We start from the raw sequence: 16,292 nt of genomic DNA, 5'->3' as shown, positions 1-16,292 counted from the left end.
TAGCCCCAGAAACACACACTTAGAGTGCGATAGCTCTGAATCCATGTGGCCATCTTCCAGAGAAAATTAAAAATCCATGAATTCCTCAACTGATCAACCCACAAAATGAACCAGATAATAGCCACAGTAACCTTGGTTATGAGACTCATGTTTAAAAAAGGGCTTGCAAATGGGAGAGATATAGCAGTGACCACATGGAGGCCAATCCAAGGTAAGCTGGACAGCATGGTGTCACCTACCACAAGCTTGGGTAATTCAAGAACTGTTATCCCCTTTTCTACCCCTCTCTCAATGCCCTCAGGCAATGCCTCACGTTGGGCGCCAAAATCTGTCTTGGTTTGAAAGACAGGTATGGTCTAAGGAAAGGCAGGAGCCCCTTTTTCTGCAATGCAGAATGCAACCCCCCTCCCTTTTAATTATTTTAGGTCCAAATCAGAGGCCTTCAGGCAAGAGATGTGGGGATAAGAATAACAGTTTTTTACTGATATCTAACAAGGCAGAAAACAACAACAGTTACAAAAATTGACAACAGAACAGAACAGTATAACTCAGTTCCAGTCCCTTTTGGCCACAGGCCGTCTCCCTGTGCTGTTACCGGTGCTGTGGGGGCAGGGCAGGTCCCGCGCAGTTGAAGAGGGCTGGGTGATGGCGGCAGCGGCCCAGGGGTGAGAGGGATGGGGAAGTGACTCCCCCTCACGGTGTCGGTCGTGGTGCTCAGCAGAGTGTCCAGAGGTAGTAGGGTGAAGTGGGAGAGCAGCAGAGTGATGTCCAATAGCAAAGAGTGTGGATCTCCGCGCTGGGATGGCAGGGGAGATGCCAGATCTGAGCACGGGGCGTCCTCTCCCTCCACGAGCCAAACAAGAGAGTTCCAGCCCACTCCCGACCCCCGTCCCACCTTTTCTTTTTCTGGTTTCCCTCCCCCCTCCACCCACCCCCTACGAGAGAACATTACCTTAAGGTGTAGCCACTTAGCATAACAATGGGAGAAAATTCACTGAAAGAAAAGGGAAGCATTCAACCCCCAACAAATACCCTTGATGAAAACAGATATTGAAATTCTCTGCTAACAGGTGTCCAAGGCATTTGGCTGTGCAGTCAGTTCTGCAAATTTACTTCTGTGTTTTCTATGTGTTTCAGGTGCCCTGGGTCCAGTTTTTGAGTAATTTTGGTTCCCACCTCTTTTGGTATTTATGGTTCTTGAATGGTTCATGTCTGTTCTGAGAAAGATAACTCCTTATAGTGATATTTAAAGTTATTTGAAACTGATTGGAGGCTGTCTGAAACTCAGAGCACAGTTTTGTTGGTTTATCTTAACTTGATGAGAATTAACTTGTATTTGCTTTCAGACTAAGAAGCAACTGAACGCAGCCTTGGCAGTTGTCAAGATTGTATTGCAGGATGATGATGATTATTTCTTGTTGTTGTTGTTGTAGGATGATGTTGTAGGATGTATGAGTGCTTCCTCTTTGTTTTATATATAGGTTTATTATTTTAAGAGCTTGACTCCACAAGAATTAAAATTAGAGTGGAATAAACCTTCTATCTCTGTCCCATCTTTCTTCTCAGCTTATTCTGAGAGCCATACTTTTCTGCCTTTGTGCATATCTTTTCAGAAGTACTGCAGATAGCAGAATTTAAAAATCAAACTGCCAGTTTCAGACCCGGTTCTTGCTTATCTACGCTGGTTATAGTTGGCAGCTTCAGCTCAGCTCGGCTTGGACTGCCTGGTGCTGTCAGAAGCAACTTCTATTGTCTCTGCAGAAGTGATCTGAGAAACACAGCAGAAGGAAGAAGATGAGCTGAATAAGCTTCTAAACAGCTAATAAGGCTAAGTTCACAAACCCAGCAGGGCTTGAATATCTGAAAAACATACTAATGCTCACATTTCCTGAGAAGGGCTTGCTGGACTGTTTGGCCTTAGCAGAGCTATGTTGGTGGATTACTCATTTCACAAAGATATCACTCCTCTTCTGTCAGACTAAGATATATCATCAGGAAAGTTTCTCTAAAATTTATGAACTGCAGACTCACTTGCATTTTTCAGCCTTTACTGGTTAAAATATAAAATTATTGTCTTGGTTTGAAAGACAGGTATTTGCTAAGAAAAGGCAAGACCCCCTTCCTTGAGATGGAGAGTGCAACCCCCTCCCTTCCAATTATTATAATTTTGGAATCAGGGGCTTTCAGGAAAAAGATACGGGGATAGGAATAACAGTTCTTTACTAATATATCTAACAAGGCAAACAGCAGAAACAACAACAGCTATAAAAACTGACAACAAAACAGAACAGTATAGCTCAGTTCCAGTCCCTTTGGCCAAGGCCCTCTCTCCCTGTGCTCAGTTCCCGGTGCTGTGGGGGCAGGGCAGGTCCCGCGCAGTCGAAGAGGGCTGGGTGATGGTGGCAGCGGCCCAGGGGTGAGAGGGATGGAGGAGCGACTTCCCCCTCACGGTGTCAGTTGTGGTGCTCGGCAGAGTGTCCGGAGGTAGTAGGATGAAGTGGGAGAGCAGCAGGGTGATGTCTGACAGCAGGGAACGTGGCTCCCGGCGTTGGGATTGTGGGAAGGGTGCTACGAAGAAGCACCCGCCATCTTCTTCTGACTCCACGAGCAAGAGAGCAAGAGAGCAAGAGAGCAGGTCCCTGCCCCACCTCTCCTATTCCGGTGTTCCCCCTCTCCCCACCCCCTTCGAGAGAACCTGTTATTAGCTAGGGTGTAGCCCCAAATACTTAGAATAACAATGGAAAAAATTCCACAGAAAGAAAAGGGAAGAATTCAACCCCCAACATATATACACAAATGAAGTAATGAATAGAATATTCAAAACATACCCCCATTTTCTTTAAACTTTCTGGCACATTTTAATTTATTAAAACTAAAAAGAAGTCTTGAAGAGAATAATTTAATAATGTGGAGAGACTGACAGTTGTCCTGGACTTGTCTTATCACTCCTCTCTCAATTTAGTGGTCTCAATCCTCATCCTCCTCCAAATCATTTTCAGAGAAAATGGACTTGGAATATTTCCTTGAGATTTCAGCAAGTTGTGACACTCTACAATTATCAACTAGACTAATTTAAGATTATCTATACTGAATATTATTATGTTTTCAGAATGTATCTGAATATCTGAAAGTACTGTATTTTGTGCCCATAAGAGTGGGTACCCAATTGATCAAACACATACAAACAGATACCACCTGTATAGAAGAATAGATCCTATACAGAGCACTATTGTGTGAATGAATGCCCTTGGCATAGTAGCCTGAAAGAAGAATTTATGGGGGGAAAAAAAACCCCTCAAGCAAACATGTGAAGTGAATTCTTAGGAAATGTGTTTCAATACATCTGTAATTTTTTATTTGTGCATCATACATATAAAGAATTTTGTTAAATAATTCTAAAATAAAAGAAAAAAATAACCTCCTAGGTTATTTTTTCTATTAGTCAGGCTGTTAGAATATCTTTACACTACTTAGAAGGTCTGGAAAACTTGCTCTTACAACCAAGATAACATTTCTTGAGCATTGAGATACCCAGTTCTGTTCGTGCTCTTCTGCTGTGTCCATCACCAAGTTATTTGTTTTTTTTATCTGTTCCTATGGGAACCATGTGGTTTTAATTACATGTTATGATGGAGGATTATCTTTTTTGCTTTGGCAAGATTGCTTAATGTCATTCCATCTCTGTAATGAGAAAACACGTATTTTTCAGTTGGCATAAAAATATTGTCAGATGATAAACTAGTGGTGACACTTTCCCTAAATTCCATTAGACTTATATTTTGGGACTCTTTATTTCTTCCTTTGGGTTTATTGCTGATACTTTTAAAGTATTCTCATTAAAAGTCTTGCTGCACTGTGCTGATGTGTTGGATGAAGGCAGTAAATATAGTCATTGTGGAAGATGTAAGCAGAAGTAGAACTGCGTTTTCTTGCAGAGGAGGAGTCAGATGAAGCAGCATACAATTTAGGATATTACAAGGGCCTGTATTCAGAAGTTTCGGTTTTCTTAAAAAAACCCGCATTTGCTCAGCATAGTGTAATCTCCAGTTGTAGAAACAGTACTGCTCACAGCTTTTTATGTATCAGAACTAATGCATTCAGCAGTAAAAACTTTAAAGAGAAATGACTGCCTTGCACCCTATTTTTTCCAGGAGGCATTTGTTTGACAGGTAGACCTATTGAGAAGCTGGCAAAAAGTCAGCAGGAGCACTGGAGGTAATACACAGTCAGAAGGAGGCTTAGAGGCAGTTGCTGTGCCTACTGACTTTTCTTTTAACTTCTCTTTGATTTAGTGACCTTTTATAGTTCAGCAGACAAGGGAGCTAGCTGGCAAATGCATCAGTGGGGCTTCAGAGACAATTTTATTTCAAGATACACAAAATACAGTCGTACAGTAGTAGTGTTGAGGGGACTATGAAAATCAGAACTCTTTTGCCCAGGTGTTTCTTGTATGGATTTAGTCACATGTTGCCACGGGTAGTGTCAAAGCATTCTGTGAGTGAAGTGCTTTAAAAATTTGTTATGACTGGCATTATTCTGGAATGTACTGTCTGAAAAATACATTAAAACCTACAGAAGCTGAAACTCCTAATGAAACTTGTCTGAGCCTTCTAGCAATGAATAATTTTCAAGGTTATTTCATAATATTTCATAGTAAGGTGAAAGTTGATATAATTTCTCTTTATGCTGAGAGAAATCTGCTAATCTGTTGAGTAAATTCTGTAAATTATGCAGTTTTTGAAAAAAATTCCAGTCCCTTTTTTTCCACTCTCTTGTTTGAAAGATTTTATGGGACTTCAGCATAATTCCTGTACAATAAAAATCAGGGAATTACATTTAGTTTCTGAAGTTTAACACCTTGAATTAACAAAGATGTCATGGCTTTGAGTTTATGTTAAGATATTGCTATCGTTTTTGTAATAAAGAAGCAAACCTACATTTTTCTGGTCCTTTTAACCACAGCTTCTAGAAAAAGTAACCTTATTTTAAAAATACACTGAGGATAGTAAAGGATGTGTGTGTAGGGTGAAGTAGTGTAGGGTTAGTGTTTTCTTTTATGTTAAGTGTTTCTCTAAGCTGACGTAAACAGAAAATTATAACATTTCCTACATAGTATCAATACATGGGTTGTTGTCTACTTAGGGAGAATAGAATGACCTCTTGATTTCTATTTTATGCCAGAAGAATGTCAACTATAGTTTTGTAGTTAGATATTTTTGAGTATTTTTTAAACCTGCAGAATAAAAAGGGTGATATTATATCCAGGATGATTTCATGGCAGTCTTTAGTGTTTTCATGAAAATACAGATTGAAAAGTTGGCATTTTCTTGCATGTTATTCACAAGGCAATAAAACATTTAATCTATTTTCTTTTGTATTTCTATTAGTTAAGTTGGAACTAACTGCACAAAATCATGGATTATAACCTGAAATGACTTGTGTATTTCTATTGTTGCATTTTAGAACAAGAAATATTTCTGTTGAGACTTGACATTCATGTTCAGACAGAACAATCAATAGAGGGATTTCTGTGCTATTAGTCATGCTTGATTTCTTAACATTACTGATCTATAAGTATTAAGCTGTCTTTTATAGAGCATGTGCTTTATATGGAGATGAAAGATATATGTGAATGAAGTGGGATTGTTTTATAATTACAGTGGCTTAGCCAGATGTTCTAGGCCTATGATGTTCATACAGACACTTGCTCTGTAAACTCGGTTTAACTGCTCTTTAGTTGATAGGGACTTATTGAGTACTTGCAAATGCATTTGCAGGAATTAATTGTTGTTTTCATGCTTTTTATAATCTCTCAGCTCACTGACTTTAGTTGTAATCTATGATGTTCACAGTTTCTAAAATCAGATACATCATAAAGTTTATTCCAGTACTTTCTGTTGAACTTTAACAGTAAAAAATTGTAAAATTTAACAGTTTAAGGAAAACACTTGTCACATCATTATCTTTTTGGTAATCCTACTGTAGAAATTGGTTTTGCCCTTGCCTATGTTACAAGAAAAAGAATTTCTCTCTTGAGCCCTTCTGTGCCACTCAATACGTACAGAAAACCTTGCCTCTGATGATAACGAGTATTTTAAATCATATTCAAAAAGAGAATGTTTAAAGGAAATTAACTCCATTATTGCAAGCTCTTGTCACTTGTCTTTCATAGTAAGACCAATGGAGACTGTGTTGCATGGCAAGGAAAATTAGGCTGCTTTTATTCATTTTCTGATCTAATTAATTGTAGTATTGCAACATGAACTAGAGAACAACTTCAGTTTAGTTAAATACTTGTATATTCAAGGGAATAGCATCCTACTACCTTTTTCATTGTATTTGAACATTTTTTGCTAGTAGAGGAAACTGTCTTCCAACAGTTTGAATATCAGGTTTGCATGCATTCTCTTCAAAAAGCCGAGTTAATGTCATCACAAAATTCAGCTGAAATAGTCTTCTGAGAGGCTTTCCTTTTGTGCTATTTAGGGGTTTGCTTTCCTTCTGCTATTTGCATTTGTTTTTTGATTGGTTTATAATATTTTGAAGATTTTTCAAAACTTTGCAAATGTGTTGTAACAACCTGTAGCAATCATGCTATTTTGTGTTTAATATTGTATTTAAATTTTATTTTCCTTTTTTTCCCCTAAATCAGCTTGAAGTGTAGTGTTGTTCACACAGTAAAATATTTCAGGATCACATCATTTTAGTGTGTTACTGTCTCAGTTTGCCTAAAGCATTTGAACAGCTGTCTTTAGTAGTTTAATGACCTCATTGCCCAAGTATTTGCTGGATTTAATTCCAAATTTCTACTTAGAAGATAACCTTCCTTTGGAGTCATGCTTAGGACTTTATATGTATTTTAATTGGATCAGTATTTTAAATCTATTCTATTTTTTTCTCTAAGGAATATACCAGCATATGAGAAAAAATTTGGATGGCTCACTGTAGGGCAACATTTACTCAGTATTAATTGAACAAACTTCTTAATCTGTAAAGTGAATGATGCGAACTATGAAACTTTTATCACAAACTTTACTAAAATGTATCAAGTAAAAAAATACTAATTTATTAATAGCTACCTTATTTACATGTGAGTGGCCTTTTCCTTTCTTCATTTTTCTCTGAATTCAGTTACTGCATACCCCAAAATAAAGATTTTTACTATATTATTACTAGATATACTGATTTTTATTGGTTAAAGTTTAAATTGTTTTATTGAGTGATTTGGGTGGGGTTTTTTTGTTTTGTTTTGGTTTTTTTTTCAGTGAGTGGGTTCTAGGGGTGTTTTGCTTTGCTTTTATTTTTATCAGAAGCAGTGTAATTGCTTATTTTATATAAAAGTCTCATTAGTATCATTCTCACTACCATAAATTATTGAGTTATGAGTGGATGCTTTTGTCATGGATGCTCAGCATTGTCTCTTATCTGTGTGTAGAAATAAGAAGTTTGAAAGCTGTTGATTTCAACTAATCTTTCAGTTTTCATGTATATTTTTATTAGGATGTGACTTTTGCTTTGTTCTCTAGATTTTTTTGCTAAATTTTGTTTCTCTGAAATATCCATACTCATAAGTGTATCAATTTCTGTATATCAGTAGTGTCTCACAGTATACACCTTTGTTGAAGTCAAATTGTAGTGACTGGCTATGGGTTTTCTTAGGTGTGCCTTTTGATTTGACTTTTTTTAAGCTGGGTATAGGCAAAACTAGAGAGTCAGTGCCTGAAACTGAAATTCTAATAAGAATCACAAGGAAAATACCTTTGTATCTATGGGCACAACCAATGTGGTGCACTCAGAATAAATTTATTTGCCAAAACACCAGGGAGTGAGTTGTTTCTGGAGACTGTTGTTCATGTATTAGCAATAACTGGAAAAGCTGATAGTCTTAAGATAAAACAAATATCCAGCTACAAAGTAATATTAAAATATCTGGAAAATTGGGTTTTCAGGACATCATATACTGTGAATTTGGTGCTAAACCAGCAGTATAGGAGATCTAGAATTTTCTGTCTTGAATCAAGAAACTGATATGTTCCACCCTACATTCTCAAAGGACATCATCAGTGATTTGGTGTGTGATGCTGCACTTTGGGTCTCATCTGGAAAGATTTTTCTCTCTTAGTTTGTGCAACTGGATTTCATAATTAAAACTGTTAAGATCTTCCTCTAATGAGTTTCAAAGGGCTTAATAAAAAGCTAGTAGTTTTTTATTAACATTTTCACCAAAATAAACAGTTCAGAGCTCTTGACGTAGTTCTGCTAGATGATAGTCTGAAGAAGTTTTGAATTTAAGGCTTGTACTTGTTGGCCACATTATTAGAGATTGGTCAGTACCTCATTTTCTAGCACATTCTGATTTTAACTTTATATGCTAGGTAAAGTCAGAGCACGGATAGAAGTTTTATCCCTTCAGGAGATGCTGGAGAGGTTTGACAAATGTCTGGATATGGAATGTATGGGGGGAAATATGGATATATATGTGTGTGGGGGGGGGAATATAGTGCGTATGTATGAGACCTTGAAATTCCAAGGTGTTTCACTGATGCTCTGGACTTGGCTGTGATTATCTATTTACTTTGTTATACCTGCAGGTCTTCAAGTGTGTATGTGGGAATAAGAAAAAGTAAAAGGAGGGAGGAGTCACATTAAAAACAAATAAAAAATCTGGTCCATAAAATGTCGGTTGGACACCGATCACTTTTCCCCGAGGTGTAGTTAAGCATAACTAAGTGTAGTTCCTGCAGTTATCCCTCAGTAACATTGCTTTGTTGCTATGAATTTTCTGTCTGGCACCTGCTCCTTTCTCATCCTAGGTGTGATCCAGCCTTCTGACATGGACAGCTGCTGGATTGGCTCAAGCAGGGCTGTGGGTGGTCCAGCGTGGCTTCTAGCTAGGCGAGTGATCCAGTTCTGTAATTTGTCACCTTTTGCTGGCATTTATAGTGAGGAAGTGAAGAAAGGCTGGAATTAAAGGAAAAAAAACCCCCAAAAGCTATCCTCATCCCACTGCAGCTCTTGTCAAACAGCCGAGATGCACAGTGGGAAGCTGGGCTGCCGGTCCTGCTCCGGATCTCAGGGAAGAAAGACCAGAACCCTTAGTTCAGCACTGATATGGAAGAATTTACTGAATTTCTAAACCTGGAGGAAACTCAGTTTGCCTATCTATCTCTACCAATTTGTTCACATCAATTTGGTGAACAACGTAACTTGGTAATATGTCAATGTATTGCATAGAAACCTGCTTTTTTTCTGTTTTTTTTTTTTTTTTTTTTTTTTTTTTTTTTTTTTTCCACTTTTTAGCAGATCCTTATGTATTTGCTGGTTTACCGAATTTTATTTGTCACACAAGCTCTTGAAGACTTATCACAAAATTCAACTATACATCAAGGGAGAGCAGATCTTCTAGTTCTGTTTGGATGGAATGTTTTTTTGCAACACTTTCTGTTAATACATAATACAACGTTAATACAATGTTGTCAACTTTCTGTTAATATAGTGGTCATAAACAGCAGAAAAAATTCTAAGTCATTAGGTATCAATGCCTTGTTGTTAATCATATCTATAAAACCATACAGATATTCAAATTGAATACAGAAATCCTAACACGCTTCAAAATGCAGATAAAGGAACACTGCTCAAATTACTTCTGGGCAACTTTTAGTTGTCTTCTAGGTGAGGTCTAGTTTTTGATGGCATAGTGGAAAAGTAATTTCTACTTTTTTGGTCTATGCACCTGGTCCTCTTCATGTGTGTCTTGAGAACTTGGCAGATGTGAGCCTGGAAGCAGTACTTGACTTCTTTCAGAGAAGAATAAAGCTCAAGGTTTTTTTTGTTTTGTTTTGTTTTGTTGCTGTTCCTTTTTTGGTTTTTTAACTAATTTTATTCCTGTAGTGTCTGTGAGACATCGCATATACTTTTGGCTAGATTACTTGATTGCATGGCTGTGGGTAAAAGATCTATTCCAACTGAACCTTGCTACCAGAGGTAAAAAATTATGCTTGTTTTAGGAGAGCTGGTTATCACTTTGACCACAAAATTAACCTTAAAATACTTTGTTATTTGTGAACGAAATTATTTTTTCATTTTTGCCTTTTCATGTCTTTGTGCATCTGTCATGCCTATAAAACCAACCGCTTAACATATGTGATTTTAATATATTGTAAAATTGCAGTTTAATATAACAATTTACTTTAATGAAGTAAATATGAAGTAGTAAATAGAAAGCAGCTTCAAATGTATTCAGAAATGGCTGAGCATTATTGTACTAGACTATTTACAATAGAAATTTTGTCTCTTACATGAACTAAGTTGTTTTTTAAAATTACTATTTTTCATCTGGAATTTTTTGACTTCTTAGGAGAAAATAGATACAGAATTTTTCTCTGATGCTTCTTTCCTTTCCTCTACCCACCCTCACCAGTTAAAAAGAGACTTAGAAATACCACCAAATATCTCATGTGAATTAGTTCAACTGCCTTATATCCCACATGCTTGTCCCTAAAGACCCAGATTTCAGTTTAGATTGTTTCCCATGATGTGCTGCAGAGATTCCATAAGGTCAATTATTTTGCAGTGCTTTAACAAGAACGAAAAGGTTTAAGAATATTTTTTGTAAGGGACCATGGCACTGTTTCCTAGTTATTTATTTTGTTATCCAAAACATATTAGTTATAATATTTTGTTCTAATGCATTGTTTTAATATTTGAGAATTTGCAGTTTCTAATAGGGAAGAACAATACACCTTTTCAGCTGTATTTAATTATGTAAGTAATGTCGCAATATTTCCATTTGGGTCTTGTTATTATATTTCTTCCATTAGCTCACAGTATTTCATCAGCCATCATTATAGCAAATGTCTTCAAAAACAGTACATTTTCTCTTGGTCTTTTGGCTAAAACCACAACCACTGGCTGCTGCTTTTCATTCCTGTGTCACAAAATAGCTTCAATACAAGAAGCAATATTTCCACATACTACTAGATAACAGTATGTAGCACAATAAAAGCTGATTTGAGAATGCCTCTCTTTCCATGCAAATTAACTTATTAGAAGTTAAATAATGGAATTAGTTATATTGAACTTATTAATAGTTTGGGAGGCCATGGATTCTCAGCCCTTGAAGTTCACAGGCAGGCTTTGGAGCTGTAACAATTTCAGTGCTTTATAAACGCTGTATAGAAAGGAGATTTTCAAGCAGAAAAGGCTGAAAAAACTCAGCTTCAAAGCTTTTGCTTCTCAAACTCCAGGGTTTCTGAAGGCAATACTGAATCAAATCTGTCTATTGGGATATAATCCTCCCCAGTTTAAGTAGGTCCCTATGGACCTCAATTAGAATAGACCCAGATTGCTAGAAGATGCCATAGTTACACTGTGTACTACAAAGGCTTTTGCTCTTATAATTTTCAGAGTATCAGTATTAAAATTGGGTACTATCTTATTATGTGCAACAAGAGATTTTATTGTGGTTAGAGACAGCTTGTCTTCCCAATTCTTGCCTTCAGGTCAGATCTAAAGAATTTCTATTGGGAATTGTAAGATTTACTCTCAAATTCACATATTTGAGAGTGAATATTGTTATGCAGTTTGGCCAAAATGTAAATTGGAGAGACGGATTTATGGGGAAAAGACAGAAATTTAAAAAAAAAAAAAAAAAGTCCTTAAACCAGGACACCATGATCTTTAAATCACTTATAGGCTATCAACACTTATGGCTTGAGATGTTGATTCTGTACTTGGCTTCATGAAGCAAAAATATCTTTTGTTCCTTCTCTCTATGATTCATATCTTGGAAAACATAGCTGTCTTTGGAAGAACTCTTACCATTCTTGCCATGGTGCAAAATTCAGATCTCTTAAAATAAGAGAACAAGGAAACCCTCGAATATTGCTGCTCATCCTTAAACTAGGGAAACAAGTAGCATAACAAAAGAGAATTGTATAACTTAAAATAATAAATCCAAATCCTAGATAAGTGACTGAAAGAGCATAGAGAGGAATAAAGTCTGTTTAGTAGAAGTATAAACATGTACTTACACTTTATTTCACTGATATAAAATATATCAGCCTTTTTAGCTTTCCCATAACATTTGTACTCCTGGAATGTCAGAAACAATTTATTTTCACTTTTCTGATGATCAGAAAAAATAAGCAGACTGAGAAAGACATGTTTATCAAAGTACATCATAGTTATTTTGGTAGCTTGCATACCAGGGTCAGCTTTTTACTTTTCTGAGCAAGTTCTTCATTCATACAGTGGCTGTTGATTTTGATATTTTACCCTAAAAATATTTCAAAGTGAGGAGAACTAGAGGGCGCTGAGGGGGTGCAGTGACTGGTCACAGTGAGATGTTTGTGTTAAATTGCAAATCAGTTGATAAATACACACTTTATTTTAGGGCACTGCAAGGATGCTTCTCAATCTGGAACTTTTTTTCCAGTGATTTTACTCTTGGAAATTACAGAATACCAAGAATTCCAGAATATGAAAATGTGCATCTGTACTATGATACTGGCAGCTGGAATAGCTATCCCTAAAGTCAGTAAAGAATATGTTATCCTGGAACTTTTGAAGAACAAAGCAAACACTATTTATATTTGTGTCATGTGATAATGAGTAAAATTTTTATCTGAAACAAGTATCCTATTTAAAATAAATTCAGTCCCACCAAACTACATAATCAGCATATATTCTTAAACTAAAAAGCAATATAAAGCAGAACATGTTTGAAGCATTAGGTTCAGATCTAAAAAGTCTTGCTACTCTGAAGGATGCATTTTTTTTAAATGGGATTTTAAGTTTCCCAAAAGTGTGAAACAGAGAAATGAGAAAATACAGATTGCATGAAAAGTATTTATATTGGAAGGTTTTATTCCTAGTCCATGTTTTATTATTAATAAGATATTATCTCATATCAAGAACTTTAAATAAGAGAGCATTAGCAGGGTGTTTTGTTTTTTTGTTTGGGTAGCTTTCCCCTTTCATTTTTTTTTGCTTAGAAGGAAGTATATCTCAGTGGGGATAACTTAGTTTTCTTTTATACTCATATACTATCAGGTATGCTTAAAAAAAAAAAAGAAGTGGCAAGTCCCTTTATTTCTTTGTTTCCTTTAAAACCAAGTTGCCAACCTAATTTCTATTGGGAAATAGTTTCTGTGATGTATAAGAAACAAAAGAAGCATTTGGCAGACCAGGGGGTCTTGCTCTTTCTTCCATGGCGTGGCTGCATTAAAAAAAATGAAAGGAGAAAAAAATGCACTTACTTTTCTGCACAATGCTTCTTCATGGAGACTAATTGCTAGAGGGCTTATGGACTTCCATGGAATCTTAATAGCTGTATTGTTGCATATATATACTTATGTATCATCCTGTGCAGATCTAAACTAGGTACCTTCACTTTAAGTATAGGCTTACTGATAAACCTAAAATAAATCACTGTTTATGGAAGTGGTATTACAATACTCCAATTACCTCTTTCCACTAATCCATTTAATAGCATTGGCATTTTATTGTATTTAAACACTTACTCCATTCAGTTCTGTGATAACACAGGAGGTCTAACCAGTTGTTATTCATGTGAATTCCGTACATAGCAAAACACATCTTTTCAACTGGATTTTATTTTCTGAGTTTATATATGCCATACAGATAGTAAGTCTGTTATTTTATAGTTGGGATACCGAAACATTATTCTTCTGAAACATACAGCTTCATGGACAACTACCCAATCTTTTTCAATGTAATTATGTTGAGAATGGTCTAGTTGGCTAACCATGCTCCTGATAATGTACTTGATGTCAAGTGAGGCAAGGCTCTGGGCTGGGGATGCCAGTGAGGTCTCATTCCAAACAATTATGTGCCATATTTACTGAAGACGCATTAGAGACTGTATGGCCTAGAATTCAGGGATGCTACCTTAGCTTGATCACAATTCTTGATTTTGCTTCTCACTCTGTATCTCACAGATACATCACCAGTGGAAAAGAGCAAAGGAAAGGACTGAGAGTATGACAGTGGGAGGGCTGAAGAATACACAGGTCCAAACACATACAAAAGTAAGTGTAATGAGTTTGCCAGATCCTTCTAGGATTGCTTATGACTTTGTTACACTTCTACAGATGGTATATCATTGTGAAGATATTAATAAGGCAGATTATATCTTGATAGTTTTTCCATGGAAGACTATTGAGAGTGACTCCATGAATTCAAAAGATAGAAAATATTATCATCTTACTAATGAAGGTTCCTCCTCCAGAAGTTAATAAGAACTGTTATTTGCAAGCATTCTTTAAATGTCTGTAGAACCATGTTCCCATGTAAGCCTGTTATAGTACTTGAGCTCTCTAGTTTTCTTTACATATTTGTGAACAACAGAAGAAAGATAAATTTCATATATCCACTTGATTAAGAACATTCACCCAGTCTTTGTTTGCTTGAGAGATGTTGTTGATCGTTTTGGGGTTTTTTTTTTGTTATTTTTGTTTTGTTTGGGGGTTTTTTGTGGGTTTTGTTTGCATCTTGTTTGGTTTTTTGTTTTTGAATGGAGTATTGGTATTATGGTAGGCTTTGGGTATTTTATGGAAGAGAAGTGGATAGTGGTGAGTTAGCGTGATTTATTTAATCTACTTAACCTGTAGTAAAATTTTGTAATTTGACTTGAGTGGTATCTGGGACTGATGAAAAATATGTGCCTGTATCCAAACACTGTGAAACATCTATATTTGATCTATTTTGTTTTATATAAATTAATGAGGAATATAGTTCAAGTCTGGTTCAGGTCTCCAGATTCAGAGCCTGGTTTCACTTAGTTGCCCTATAGTCTTCTCTTAAATTGGAATTCCACTACTTCTCTTAAAAAGCTGTGATCCCTTCTTAGTTATCTGGGGTTGAAGCGTTATGGCAAGGAGAGAACTGCCTGGCAATGACAGTGGGTTTGGAAATGCTCTGTTTACAACTGTGGTGAGAAATTGAGTGAAATTTTTGAGAGAAAGCTGAAGGATATTATGTTCATTAATTCATGTATATCTGCTCCATGCCCACATACACAGCTGCAAGAGATACTCCTGGTTAAAAGAATTTGAACTATGTGTGCATTTATATGGACAAAACATATCAAGATATTGCATTTGCTGTGATATATGATCCTTCTGTGCATGAAAATATTTTATTTCATAACTAGACATACTGTAGGCTCTGAAATTAAGTTGTCTTCGATGAAAAAGACTGCTTGTGAGTTACATGGATTTATCATAATCTTTGATCTTCTTTCAAGATGCAGTCTAGATTTAATTTTAATCTGTCTTTAGGCTAAATCTAAAGAAAAATGAAAACAGTTTTCTTCTGCATTGAATGTATATATATGAAAGAAAAGGGAAGAAACTATTATTGTTAACTGCGTTTTTTGGGTATTTTCAGGTGACTTTTTTCCCAAATGTCTTATATTATAAATACTTTCTTACCCTTCCTAGTTATCACAATGGTATCTCTTTTACCTTGTATTATTAAGGAACATTTTATTTTGTCGTAGCCGTAGTAAATTTGTAAACCAAAGTATTATTTTCTTACTTCAGCAGTTTTTTCCTATGCATGCCTGGGGCACAGCAGCAGTGAAAGGAGGAAACATAATGCTTGTTTTCCATTAGACACCTTCCATATAGTACTAAATAGTTTCAAATGTGGGAAACACCTTGTAAATAATTTTGCTGATAAAAATCTAATCTTTACACCTACATTTTTGAAAGATCCTTCCTTTTTGAAACAACTACAAAAAGACAAAGAAAATCCTGCTGTAGAAAGAAAAATGTGTTACAAAATAAATATTAGTGCCTATGAGCAAAGAGACATCAACAGGACACTCTAATATGTATTTCCTTGTTTTCCTCATACCATTCACTGCCTAACCTTTTACTGTTTTGATTACAAGCCACACCTTTTAAAAATTAAAATGCCCAGTCTTACCACTTCTGTTTCATCAAGTGAACCTGTTCAAATTCTATTACAAGAAGAAAGTAATGATGCATACAGAGATTGAATTGGTATTGCAATAGCAGTGGGGTTTTTTCAGACACAAGACAATTACAAAATGAGGACAATATTTTGTTTCTAAATGGTTCCTAAGTCAGTGAGTGATTCAGAGAAAAGTAGAAAACTTCTGTAATCTATTTTCAGTATTTGACTACACAGAAATGCTGTAAGAGCTGCTGGAGACCACAGGTTTCAGACCACAATTCACAGCAGCTTTCAATTAAAACAAGACGTGTTCACTTCCATTCCCACCACAAAAGCCCTCCTCAGTA

The 16,292-nt window shown here is 36.0% G+C and overlaps 2 long non-coding RNA genes across 2 annotated transcripts in view; one reads left to right on the top strand and one right to left on the bottom strand.

The window, feature by feature from the left end:
• Positions 1-454: 454 nt before the first annotated feature.
• Positions 455-16,292, bottom strand: part of LOC148223971 (uncharacterized) — a 45,581-nt gene continuing 29,743 nt past the window's right edge. The window contains exons 3-4 of the long non-coding RNA XR_015803200.1: positions 12,033-12,093; positions 455-3,681 (exon numbers count right to left, since the gene is read on the bottom strand). This is a non-coding gene — a long non-coding RNA (uncharacterized LOC148223971). The remainder of the gene's footprint in view (positions 3,682-12,032; positions 12,094-16,292) is intronic.
• The window catches only part of LOC148223969 (uncharacterized), a 134,416-nt gene continuing 128,852 nt past the window's right edge, over positions 10,729-16,292 (top strand). Inside the window, exon 1 of the long non-coding RNA XR_015803212.1 lies at positions 10,729-14,051. This is a non-coding gene — a long non-coding RNA (uncharacterized LOC148223969). The remainder of the gene's footprint in view (positions 14,052-16,292) is intronic.

Source organism: Sturnus vulgaris, chromosome 4 (assembly GCF_052056855.1).
Source record: "Sturnus vulgaris isolate bStuVul1 chromosome 4, bStuVul1.hap1, whole genome shotgun sequence".
NCBI classification, from domain to species: Eukaryota; Metazoa; Chordata; class Aves; order Passeriformes; family Sturnidae; genus Sturnus; species Sturnus vulgaris.
This window is presented reverse-complemented; position numbering and strand designations above follow the sequence as displayed.